This window comes from Gekko japonicus, unplaced genomic scaffold, assembly GCF_001447785.1.
Source record: "Gekko japonicus isolate JY-2015 unplaced genomic scaffold, Gekko_japonicus_V1.1 scaffold96, whole genome shotgun sequence".
NCBI lineage: Eukaryota > Metazoa > Chordata > Lepidosauria > Squamata > Gekkonidae > Gekko > Gekko japonicus.
Genome location: NW_015168048.1, coordinates 1,568,242 through 1,581,903, shown reverse-complemented (window position 1 = coordinate 1,581,903; position 13,662 = coordinate 1,568,242).

Sequence of the window (13,662 nt, the reverse complement as noted above, 5' to 3'; positions counted from 1 at the left end):
AAGGCGGGCGACAGAAGGCCGATGCCTCCGTCGCCCTGCCCTCTACAGAATCCACCCCCCAAACCTCCAGGTATTTCCCTCCTTAGAGCTGGCAATCCTACTTTCCCCTCAGTGCCTGTTGGTAGGCAACTAAGCTTGGTCCTGTCACCTACTTTGGCCTTTGGGAGAAAACACATTGGGGCCAGTCCTGATAGGGTTGCCAACTCCAGATGGGAAATTCCTGGAGATTTGAGGGATGGAGCCTGAAGAGGGTGAGGTTTGAGGAGGGGTGGGACCTCAGACAGGTACACTGCCATAGACTCCACCCTCCAAACCAGCCATTTCGTCCTGGGTAACAATTGTTGCCAATCTCCAGGTGAGGGCTACAGATCACTCAAAATTACAACTGCTCTTCAGGTAGCAGAGATCAGTTCCTCTGGAGAAAACAGTGGACTCTGTCATTATACCCTGCTGAGGTCACCACAGCAAATTGACACTGTTTGCCCAAAGCCAGAGCACTCCCCCCAGAGCCTCTTTCTAGATCTCGTTGTATTTATTTCCACAACGGGCTTTATTCCTAGTCTATCTATATGGTTGGACTAGTTCTGCAGAAGATTCCCTTCTCTCACCTGCAGACCCCCAGTTTAGCCCCATGCTGTTCCCATGAGCCTGCTGATTGGGGAGGGGAGTCATCAGGCTGCAGCAGGAAGAATAAGCAGGCAAATTTGCTAATGAGAGAATTACTTTACTTGTACTTGATAGGATATAATGCTTGATAGGATTCAATTGTTCTGTGCAAGTGCTGTGTTTTATATGCGTTACACAGATATATGCAAAAAGTAGCATCTCTAATTATAGGTGTAGTTTGTCTTTGTTGGCTCTGTCCATAGCTTCTGATAAATGTACAGAGAGCAGCAGCAGGTACGGGAGGTGGAGGTCTCTCTCTCTCTCTCTCTTTCTCTCTCTCTCTCTCTCTCTCACACACACACGCACAATGTGTTTAAACCCACAGATGTGTCACAAAACAAACTTTAACTCCAAATAAGGAGTTCTGCAATTAGAAGTTGCACAAAACACATTTTGTGTTTTTTTAAAAAAATTACTCCATCAGTTTCACTTGTCATGTTCCCATTCTCCACTGGGTGGGCCTATAGCATATCTAACAGACCATGCTGTATAATGTATTCATTCAGAAGATGAATCCAAAGCCGCCACAGCTGATACAAGAAAAAGATTTAAATTCTTCTTTCATTCTAGGACTATCAAGAGGAATTTAGCAAGTGAACCGCTAAACTCACTACTTCAGCAATGCAGGGCTTCTGTTTCCAGCAAAACACAAGGGATCTGTTTTAATCATGGCCTTTCAAAGCAGCACAGATGCCATTGCAAGCCTGAGTGAACTGAGTAACCCTGGTGATGGACAAGAAATCATTGCTACTTCATGGTATCTGCTTAATGTGCCTGTTTTGCAGTCCAAGCCAATCTTCACTTTCTGTTGCAAGAATAGATTGAAAAAATGAATTTTCATTGTCTCCTTCCATTCAGTGTTTTCTACCCATGTAATCCAAATTTAGACAACTCTGGTTTCTCATTACACTGTAAGAGGATTGTTTTTGTACTACTGTTTTTATTTATACAGTGGCTCTTCCCCAATACTAACAGTTGCCACTCAAAAATATTAAACCGCCCAGTCTCTTGCCAAGCCAACCTCCCAGTCCCTATGGAAAGGCAGGCCTTCTCTCACCCATCCACGCCAGCCCTTTCCTCGATGTGATGTTCTTCAGCAACTAAAAATGAAAACCTCTTCCCCATCTGCACTGATCTGTAAATATTCAAGACCCACAGCAACAGCAAAGTGCCCTTTACAGCTGTTTATGTCAGTCGCTAAAGGGGGCAAGTGACACTACAAGAAGACTCACAAGTACTCAAGGGGGAAGGCAAATCCTATCTACCCACTGGCTTCAACCTCCCCTTTTGTTCTTCCTCCTCCATCGGAAAAGAGGTGGTTTAGTCCAGCCAGCTTGATGGGCAGGAAGGCTTGGCACTAACATCATATGCTGTGAGCTCTACCCCCCCCAGCACCAGTCAATTTTTATGTGTTACAGTTTTTTTTTGTTTTTTTTTTGCAAACTTGGAGTTTTCCCCAGATTTGCAGAAGCATCTATCCTTTTCCTAAGTGGCCCTACTGAATTTTTTGATGTGCACACTGGGACCAATTTGGGAATTAGATATATGGCATTGTCTATACCACTTGAGGAGCTGCGGTGGCTCAATTGGTTAAGATGCTGAACTGCAGGCTGTGGAAGGTCAGTAGTTCAGCAGTTTGAGACCCAGGGTGCCGCATGACGGAGTGAGCTCCCGTCTCTAGTTCCAGCTCCTGCCAACCTAGCAGTTAGAAAGCAAGAAATTGCAAGTAGATAAATAGGTACCACTTTGGTGGGAAGGTAACAGCGTTCCGTGTGCCTTGGTGTTTAGTCATGCCAGCCACATGACCACGGAAATGTCTTCGGACAGCGCTGGCTCTTCAGCTTTGAAATGGAGATGAGCACCGCAACCCTAGAGTCAGACTCGACTGGCTTTCGAGCAAGGGAACCTTTACCTTTATACCACTTGAACCACTCAGGCTACAGTCAGACATGCAGTTTGATCCTGTGTGGTGCCACCTCTAATTGATCCAGGTTTTTTTGTAACAGATAATTTTGATCAGACTCACCCCCTTAACACTCTTCAAAGCACTTTCACCCCATCCTTGAGTGATCAGACACAGCAGCCAGGCAGTGAGGCCATTGGCCATTTTTTTAGTTTGTCCTTTGAGCATGCCCACAAGCACTGATGAGCCTGCTGGGATATGTAGTTCACTGCCATCCTCCCTCTCTAAACTTTTCAATTAACTCCTTCCCCGAAGCACTGAAAAAAGCTGAAGTACAGAGGCATCCTTCTTTGAAAGTTTTTAATAAAGAAACAGTTTCGAGAAGCCCCTGTGTGTGGGGGGGGGTACAAATAGGCAGCTGGAAAACAAGAGACCAGTCAGACCTGTCTGATGGCTTGGGTGCAGAACAGAGCAATCAGACAACAGGAAATCTGGTTTGGAAACAGCTCAGCTCAAAAGGACCAGACTTTCATAGGTATCAAAGAAACACACAGTAAGGGGTGGGACACAGATGACTGGGGTACAACAGACAGATGTTGCTGTCTGATCATGCATTTTAAATCTGGAAGGGTACAGCAATGTCAACGGATCAAAATGCATGTCTGATTGCAGCCCAAATCATATAATTTATAAGCACTGAATAATTTATAAGCAGAGTTGCCAGGTCCCCCCTGACCACTGAAGTGGGATAAGGGGTAGGGTTTCCAGATCCAGTGGGGTAAAATGCCACAGAGTCCACCCTGCAAAGCATCAATTTTCTCCAAGGGAACTGATCCTTGAATGTGGAGATGAGCTATAATTCTGAGGGATCCCCAGGTCTCACCTGAAGGCTCGCATCCCTATTTATAAGAAAGCCACTTTGGATCTCCATTGGGGAGAAAGGTGTGATATAAATGAAATAAGTGAATGAAACCAGAAACACAAATCATGTCTTTTTTTAACCCACAAGTTAAAAACTTTGGCAGTACTGGGAGATATTTTCTACATATGTATTTTCCTCTCTTTTTACATTTGTTTTTCTTGTCTAATATTTTGTGATCATTACCTTCACAATATTTGTTTCTCTCACCTACAGAATCCATTGAGTTTTCTGTAAAAATGAGTATGTACCCAGAACAACAGTGAGCTTAGTGTTCTTTGGCTGTGGTTGCACATATATTTTAGAGCCATTAGCAGAAAAAAACCTCCCAAATTAACATCAATTGCTTCTGAAATGTTCTTCTAAAGTGAATAGATGTCAATGGGAACATGTATCATGTGGAAATTATATCAAACCGTTTTACCAGAACAGGATTTGTAACTAATGTGCTGACCAAACTCCCTTGGAAGTTGGCAGGGATATGTATTCTTTGGCAGACACATAGATTTTCCACAGAGTATAAAGGGATGGTCTCCTTAATATGAGGAAATTTAAATTAGTTTGCTTTAATTTAAATCAGACAAGCAAATATAGCACTTTTTGTTTCACACATAAGGAAAATATTATGTCAAGTTTTTGGTCAACATCACATAATTAGGGATGCCATGAATTTCGCAGCAAATATGTTCAGCAGTCGAACTTACCATATTCAGCTGTGACAATCAGACATTAGCCAATAATTGGGTCTCCAAACAACTCAAACATGTCATACAGTTTTGCATTGGTTTCTTTCAAAACTGTGCATGAGCAAAAATGCTGCTGATCCAAACAGACCAGCAGCCATTTATCTCCATAAAGACTACTTAGACAGACACCAACACAGCATTTATTTGTAACTGATTTAAACTATTTGTGACTAATGTAGCTGTCTATTTAAACAATTGCCTGCTAAGCAGCACAGCAAGGTTGTGGGGAGGGGAACAGAATTCAGTCTGGCTGTGTTAGAATGTACATGGGTGAAAAGCATGTGCTGCACTGTTTTCTGCACTTTTCCCAATTCTATAATATCCTTTTTGAGGTGCGGTGACCAGAACTCCTTTTGAAATTCCTTTGTAAAAGCACTGCTATTCTTAGGTCAGCAACTGAATGTTGTGATTTCTAATGTTGGACTTAGAATGCTGGTATCTCCACATCTACTACCCCTCTGCATATCACACCTAATTCAATGAATCCTGATATTGTTATTCACCTGCTATTGCCATTTGACATCTGAAATCACCTTTGTAAAATTTATATCTCTGGTGGGAGGGCTTCTGGAGTTCTGGCCCCGCTGGTGGACCGCTTGATGGCACCTGGGTTTTGGCCACTGTGTGACACAGAGTGTTGGACTGGATGTGTCATTGGCCTGATCCAACATGGCTTCTCTTATGTTCTCTTATGTTCTTATGTACCTCATGTTACATTTTATAGCACACATGGCCCAGTCCAACGAAGTGACATTTATGTCAGATCCAGCACTCGTAACAAATGAGTTCGACATCTCTTCTCTAACACTTGAGAAAGGGCACCTGGGAGCAATCATGTCAACCACATGGTTAATTTCCTCATTCCAGAGGCAAACCAAGGCATCAGTAGGGGCACCAATCTTATCAACGGGAAAATCCCCTAGAGCCATCAGCCATTTGGATCTATCTAGTTTTGTGGGTGGATCATTTTAATAGACTTCCCCACCCATGCAAAGCCATGGTATCCCTGCAAGTCTAAACCCAAGCAAGTAGTGATCTATCCATGACAAAAGAACTGTTGTAAATCCCTCCAACCTCTGATCACATTCCTCCAGCCCAGAACGAAACATCAGTTCATGAGTGTGACCTTCATAATGTGTAGGACTAGTTATAACCTGAGAAAGGCCCACGATTGTCACAGAGGCCATGAAATCCTGGGCTGCTCTTGACAAGACGGCCTCGACATGAATGTTGAAATCAGTTGAGGGCTTTAATGAAATCAACACATTTTGTTTTATTTCATTTTTCTGTCATTAAAACAAAACAATATCTTCTAATATTAATTGTCAGCCAGAGGAGGCAATACAGTATTTTGGTTGCTGCAGCAGCTTTATTGATTCACAGCTGTAAACATTTAAATTTAGTTTCGTTTTCTTGTTCTGTGATACTTATCCTAACTGGAAATTCTTGGTTCAAACAAGGTTAGAAGAGGTAAAGCGTAGAGTATTGACATTTAGTCACAGCCAGCGACAGATGTCACATTTTCCCTTACACATCAGAGTGGCTGTCTTCCCAGATTCAATTTACAGCATTTAGGCAAGCAACTAATTTAGCTTCCATTCACAAAAGGTCCAAGCTGGTCCTTGAAGCTTCCAAACATACTCCTTATCAGACGATCTAAGCAAATAACCTCACCCCATTATCCCTGGCCCTCTTGTACATCAAAATCTCTGTAGGATAATCAAGAAAATGGAAGAAGGCAGATCTGCCTTTTGTTATGCATCAGTTCTTACCTGATACTAATATTTAACACAAGACCCTGAATGGACTAAACTCTCTTAGACCACTTCCACACCACAGTCTTACTACTTTTTCCTGGCAAGTTGAATCCACACAATCTGATGCTCTGACTTTGCAGCACTCCTTCCACAAAAGGGCACTTGCTATGGGGTATTTTCTTTGTATTTAGGACTCAGCATGTGTTCCACACTTCCTTTGAAAAGGGTTTTGGTGGCTAAAAGGGGGAGCGGTGGCACAGTGGGTATATCCCACTGTCTTAACATCCGAACTGTGTCAGTTCGAGCCCCGCGCTGGTGTGAGCAGCCAGCCTGTCGTCCCCAGCTCATCGTCCACCCAGCGATTCGAAAGCCTCGGTGAGTAGATAAAATAGGAACCACTCCTTAGAGAGGGTGGGCACACCGACTCCCTTCTGGGAAGGTGTTAGCTCTCGGTTGGAGACGTCCTGGTCTGGACCCGGAAGGCGGAAGAATCTACTCAGCTAAGAAAATCCCTGCAGTGGGATACTCCGGCCAGGCGGTGGCAGTGTGGCGATGCAACTGTTGGAACATGACTGAGTCAAGCCAGAAACGTTTCCACTGGGCAGTACAGCATGTGCAACTTAAAATGAATTATATGTTGTCTTCCCTATCCCCTATGAAAAACATTGTTAGTCCCCTGTCTAAAGAGTAACTGTAAATCACTTTGAGCCCACTTGTGGGGAAAGCGATTAATAAATCGAAAGCATCATCGTCATCATCATCATCATCATCATCATCATCATCATCATCATCATCATCATCATTATTATTAATACGTCATCTGTTGTGTCACTGACAAAACCTCTCCTTTAAAAAATTGTGCATGCACAGTAACATTATAACATCCTTGAATTGCAAAAAAGGGTCTGAATGTTGGATGTAGGAAAGCTCAGTGGTGATTGGCTGTTGGGATTCCCACCTTGAGAGGGGAGGTGTTTGAATCCATTTAAACTTTAAATACCCTGCTTGCCATGAGGATCCTCCCTTTTGATCCTTGGTTTTTGGAAAGTTTTCTGTATGGTTCTCTAGTGTACTGTAGTCCTTTAGTATTGATTTTCCTACAACAATGGATCTTTTGTGCCCCAGAGAGTGCATCTGCTTTGAAATTTTCTCAAAGACATCTATGTTCCTGTGGCAGGAGCAGAGCACCTCCTGCAGCTTTTCTTCACCCCAGAGTGAAAGAAGATCTAGTGTTTCCCTCTCATGCCAGGACACACACCCCCTTCCACCACTAGTCTTAGAATTGGAAGCCATTGTAGACCGCTTTCAAGAAAAAGTAGAGTAGTGAACTGATGCCAAGTTAAAATGGCTGCTCACGTCCACTAGCCAGCACTCTTCCCCCGTCTGCTGTTGTGAATGTTTTGTTCAAACCTCCCTGCCCCCACACAGCTGTGTTCGCTAAAAAGAAAAGCTAATGAACATGCATGGTGAAAGTGAGGGGAAACACCTGTGCATAATAGGCCGTTTAATTCTATAAGTGTTTGTGTGCACACACATGAAAGCTTATCCACAGAATTAGACCTTGTTGGTCTTAAAGGTGACACTGGACTCAAACTTTGTCCTGTTGTTTCAGACCAACATGGCTACCCACCTGAATCTATCTATATAACATTCAGTCATTCCTATAATACATATGCTACAATTTACATGAAATGCTAGTTAACAGTGATTTCATCTTTTGAGTCTTAAAAGGAGCATTCTAAGTAGACAAAGGGAGCAATCCTAAACAAGTGTACTCAGAGGTAAATCCCTTGCCACTCAATTGGACCTAGTCCCATAAAAGTGTCCTTAAGATTGTACCACAAATGCTTTCCAGTACATTTTCTCTCAATGTATTTTATCACTTACAGAAAAAATAGCAAAATGTATTTCCCTAGTTCGCACATATTAAAGGTAAAGGCTCCCTTTCTCGAAAGCCAGTCAAATCCGACTCTAGGGTTGCGGTGCTCATCTCCGTTTCAAAGCCAGCGCTGTCCGAAGACGTTTCCGTGGTCATGTGGCCGGCATGACTAAACACCAAGGTGCATGGAACGCTGTTACCTTCCCACTGAAGTGGTACCTATTTATCTACTTGCAATTTCTTGCTTTTGAACTGCTAGGTTGGCAGGAGCTGGAACTAGAGACGGGAGCTCACTCCGTCATGTGGCACACTCGGGTCTCGAACTGCTGAACTACCGACCTTCCACAGCCTGCAGTTCAGCGTCTTAACCACTTGAGCCACTGCAGCTCAATATCCCACATATTATTAAAATGTAAATGGAGTTTCCCAGATGTGCATATAACTGCTATTGCACACATATATTCACTTCTGCAATACTTTTACTGTTAGTTATAGCAACATCTTGGTTTCTCTACAAATTCTAACTTGAGATTTTTATGTGCATAGTGCTCTAAAGAATAATGATGTAAGCCAGTATTTATATAAGCTATTAGATAGGAACTTCACATTACAATAGTCATAATGTTTAACATTTAGAAAGGAGTTCATCTATGGAACACTTTTTACAACTGACAAGGAAATGTATCTTAAGTTACTAGTGTAACATTTTTCAGTGTCTTCACTGAAGAACAGCTATCTATATGGTGGGCTGCATCTAGTGATCTCTGAGTGCATGTGGACATTTGTCATACTACCCTGGCATTTAGAAAAGATCCTTCAAAACCAAGTTTTTTAACACTTGAAATAAAAATGCATGATTTAATGTATCAAAGCCTTATAAACATCTATTTTCAAAAGGGCTATCCTCCTCTTATAGTTATTACCATGGTACAAAGCATTACATTTCTTATGGGATGACCAATAGATCTCCCTTTCACAAAACCATATTGATCCTCTCCCACTAACCTTTGGAGCAGGTTCTCCAGTCTATTTGCTAACACCTTTGCAAAGATTTTATAATCTTTGTTTGCCAAACTTATAGGTCTATATGAACTAGGATCCATTGGATCTCTCTGTTGTTTTAAAATTGTCATAATTTCGGTCCTCCTCCAAGTATCTGGGGCTTTCCCGCCCCTCAATATCTTATGAAACATTCTCTGCATTTCCGGAGCTATTAAGCCTCCTACCATTTTATAAAATTCTGCTGTGAATCCTTCCAGACCTGTTGACTTTCCATTTTTTAAATTCTTTATAACATTCAAAATTTCCTGTGTGTTAGCCAAATTGCTTTATTTACAGCAATTGGCAATTTATAAATGGGTTATTGCCAATTTATACCAAGGTCCTGATCCCACCAAGGGTTACCAGTAAAGTATTCAAGACTGTTGCATTTAAAATCAATGTCTTTTACTAGAAATATATCTCATACAAACAATACTGATGCACTCACACATTCAATCAAGTTCCTAAGAATTACAGTAGGAAATAAGCACAGTTGCATTAGCAGGAAGGGGTGATGACGAGTGATACTTATCTGTCTTGAAGCTTGGTTGTTCCAATGAAGAATGGATGGGAAGAAATGGAAACAAAGGGAATCCACACAACCAGAACCAGCCGGAACATGTGGGTCTCTTGACTATAGATTAAGAGATTAATAGTAGAGGCAAGGGTTGGGGATATCAAGTGGGACTTAAGAGGGGTAAAAGCAGACAGGGGTTGTCTTGGGGGGAATGCTTGTTAACCAGAGAGAGGGGCCAGGTGACTGGTTCTCTCCTTTTATAGGGGGTCCAAGAGAGGAGCCAGGTGACTGGTTCTCTCCTGTTATAGGGGGTCCAAAAGGTGGGTGGTAACTGTGCCAACCTCTTGACCCACCTACCTGTCAGTCCGTCCCAAAAACAATCCTATTGGTTTCAGGCAGGGAGGGAGGTTACCTAGGAGGGGTGGTCAATATTGTAACCTAAAACCTTACTCGAAGTATGGCATCTGGACAGGTGTGAAATCCAGGTGTCAGGATGCTTCACTGTCGTGTTGATAAAGTTGGCCAGTTCCATTGATAACCAAATGTCCATCTGGCAGGAAATTCCAGCTCGGGAACAAAGCAGTTGATGGGTGATATGTGACCACAAGCAGTTTTGCTATGGTGGCTATCTCTTTCCAAAGTTGTTCTTTCATTGCTCACAATAATGGAGATTTGTGCTTCTTCACCAGGCTGGGCAACTGAGTTGCTGAAACCTTATTTACATGTAAGGTATGTGCAGGCACCCTCTATGTGTGGCATCACAACAGGTGACCTAAAGTGTACAGCTCTCTGAGCCCATGTGTATGTGCACAGTCCATGTGTAGCAATAAACAGTCCATATCAGGCTTGTTCCCTAAGATGTGTAATATCTTTATTTAGGATTATCAAATCCTCTTTCCTGATTTTGTTATCTATAACTTCATCAAATTGCTTACTTTCTCCCCCTGTAAATAAGTTTTGATAGAATTTTGTAAAAACTTATTTTATCTGTTTCTCCTTATAAAACTTATTTCCTGTTTCATTTTCCATACAAGTTATTTTATGCCTTTCTCTCCTTCTCTTCAAATAGTTTGCCAACCTCTTCATTATATTTATATTACTATTATATAAAGAAGGGAAAGCCATGATAAAAATTAATTATGGACATACTAGTGAAGTAGTGATTCAAAGTGGAGTTAAACAGGGATGCTGCTTATCCCCAATGCTTTTTATAATAGCGATGGAGCCATTGGTAGACAGAATTAGAAATAGTATTAGGATACAAGGATATAGGATACGGAAGGAGGAAATTAAACTTATTTGCAGATGGTATATTATTAGTGTTTGAAAATACCCTGAAAGCAATGAGGGAACTTATGATAATATTACAGGACCTTAAAATATATTCAGGTTTAGGGTAAATATTAAAAAGTCAGAAATAATGTTTAGTAAGATAGACTTAAAAGAACAAAAAGAAGTAGCAAAAATAACAGGTATGAAATTAGGAATTAAGAGGTTGAAATACTTTGGTATAATGATAACAAAAATATTAAAAATTTGGTGGGGATAAATTATAAAATAGCATGGAGAAAGATACAGAAAAAAGTAAACCAATGGAATAAAAATATCTGAGTATATTGAGGAAGATAAGGGCAGTTAAAATGTTTTTAATACCTAAGGTGATATATTTGTTTCGGGTACTCCTAGAATGGATATCTAGAAAACAGTTAGTAACATGGGATCAGGAAATTGTAAATTGGGTGTTTGGGAAGAAGAAAGCCAGAGTAGCAAGGAAAGTGATATACTCCCCAAAGGAGGAGTTAGGTTGGGGTATGCCACAATTAAAAAGGTATTATGAAGCTTTTCAAATAAGAATGATAATAGAAATAGATGGTAAAATCTAGAGAAATGGGTGAAATGGGAGGATACTATAAATGGGGGAGTAGGGAGATTTGGAATATTTACACAGAAGATAAAAAATGAAATAAGCTGTTTGGATACCAATGCCTTCAGAATGGGCACCATCTGTATCTTTGTCAAGAATTTAAAAATGTGGAGATAACCTTTTGAAAGGAGTTAAAGAGAAAAGGTTTCTTTAAGTTGAAAGATATGTATAACTCTCAAGGAAAATTGATTCCAATACAAGAAGTATTAGAGAAAATGACAGGACAATACTGGTAAGGGTCATGGGATTATATAGTGTTTTGAGACAAAATACATTTTCTGAAGCAGTAAATAGGGAGGATAACCCCTTTGAAAATCTCTATAGTTCTAAAGATGACAATAAGAAGGGTATTGCAAGGAAAGTGCATAGTCTATTGAATAAAAATAAGAATTTTATTATTAGGACAATACAATCTAAATGGGAGAAGGAGGTGAACCTATCAGCACAGGAAGTAAATAGACTAATGAAGGGAATACTGGAAATAAAAATTGAAAAGTTTAAAGAATTAGAAATGAAATTAATCTTGAAATGGCATAGGACACCTGCTCAATTATTGTATATGATTAAGGGAATGGATCAGAGTGTTGGCATTGTAAAATAATAAGGGGACATTATGCACATCTTTGGTGGGAATGCTCTAAGGTAAGGGAATTTTGGCAACTGATCCTGAAAAAGGTTGATAATTTATGTAACGTTTAGATTGAGCGGAATGAGAAAGTGTTATTTATGGGAATTCTGGGAAATAATAAAGTAGATAAACCCAGAAAGGATTTATTTAAAGCTATGATCCTAGCAACTCATGCGGTAATAGCATATGGATGGAAAGATGCCTTAAAATGGATTTTTGGAAAGATGGAACTGGTACTTATATTAATGGATTCAATCAGATATTTTATTGATAATAAAACAGGATAAGACATGGGAAGATAAGGTGTTGGAGATAAGGAAGAAATCCTTTCGGTATATAAGATGGGTAAGAGAAGGGGGGACCAATAATGATATATTGATAAAACACCATAGGGTGTGCTCATGGTTACAGATATAATAATAAGGTTCTTCTTCTGGTCACTCATGATGGGGGGGAGGGAATAATAGCAAGTCCCCACCCTTTCTGCAATCTCAATGTTTCCCTCCATCAGGAGGGGGGCAGGAGACCCATTATAATAACTGGGGTGAAATGGTAGAGCCGAACTGGAAATTCTAAAAGTGCTTGCTATGTCCATAATTGATTATAATTGACTATTGATGGTTTTAAAACTGACTCTCCCCACCCCAATGGAGCACGGCTTTGTACGGAACAGCTGGGAAAGACCTTGAGTAAATAATAACAAAAGTCTAGGCGTGTGGCCAAGGGACACTGGTGACTTTCCAGCATTGGGCAGTGAACCAGAACTGGGCTTAAACAATAACACTGAGATAATAGAGTCTGGGAAGTGTGCCAGACGGAATAAAACAACAAAGCTCAGAGAACAATAAGCAAAATGTCAACTGTTAAAAATGTTCACACTGCTAAGACTACACAATCTTCACCAGGGACAGGGGGGGTGACTGTTAATAAATTAGCAGTACCAGTGCAAAAAGAAATGCAATGCATTATCATGGAAGCAGTTGATCCAATCAAAGCTCAGATGGATCAAACTTTAAGAGAAATAACACAAATAACTGAGCAATTTACAAATAGTATGCAAGCCATTCAAAAACAGGTGACTGAAAATTCAAAGGACATAGAGCTGAAGAAAAACAATGAGAAGACAGAGAAAAAGATGAAAGCGGTGGAAGAGGACAAGAAGGATGGAATATAAACAACGGGAATATGAACAAGAGCTAATACGACTGCAGGTGGAAAAAGCGGCATATGTGTTAATATTCCACAACATTCCAGAGGAAAAATATGAAGTCCTGTCAGGAAAGATGGCCAAATTACTGGCAGACCATATGGACATGGAAAAAGATGAAGTGGAAAAAGAGTTTGATCAAGCATTTAGAATGAATTCAGCCTATGCAAGACAAATGAAAGTTCCACAGGAAATACGCTTCTATAAGAGGATGGTAAGGGACAAAGTATTGAGGGAAGTAAATGCAAAACTGTTCATGGCTCCAGTCACACGGGCAGGAAACTGCGGGGGGAAGGGTGGCTGTTTGCCCCGGGGCAAACTAACGTATGGTTAAGCGATCAGACCTCCTGTGGAGGTCCTGTGGAGGTACCGTGGAGGTTCCATGGGTAGGGAGAGGTGCCGATCACAGGACATGCCTGCGCGCAACGAAGAAGCACACGATGCTGCAAACTGGTTTTCTTTTTGTGTGTACACG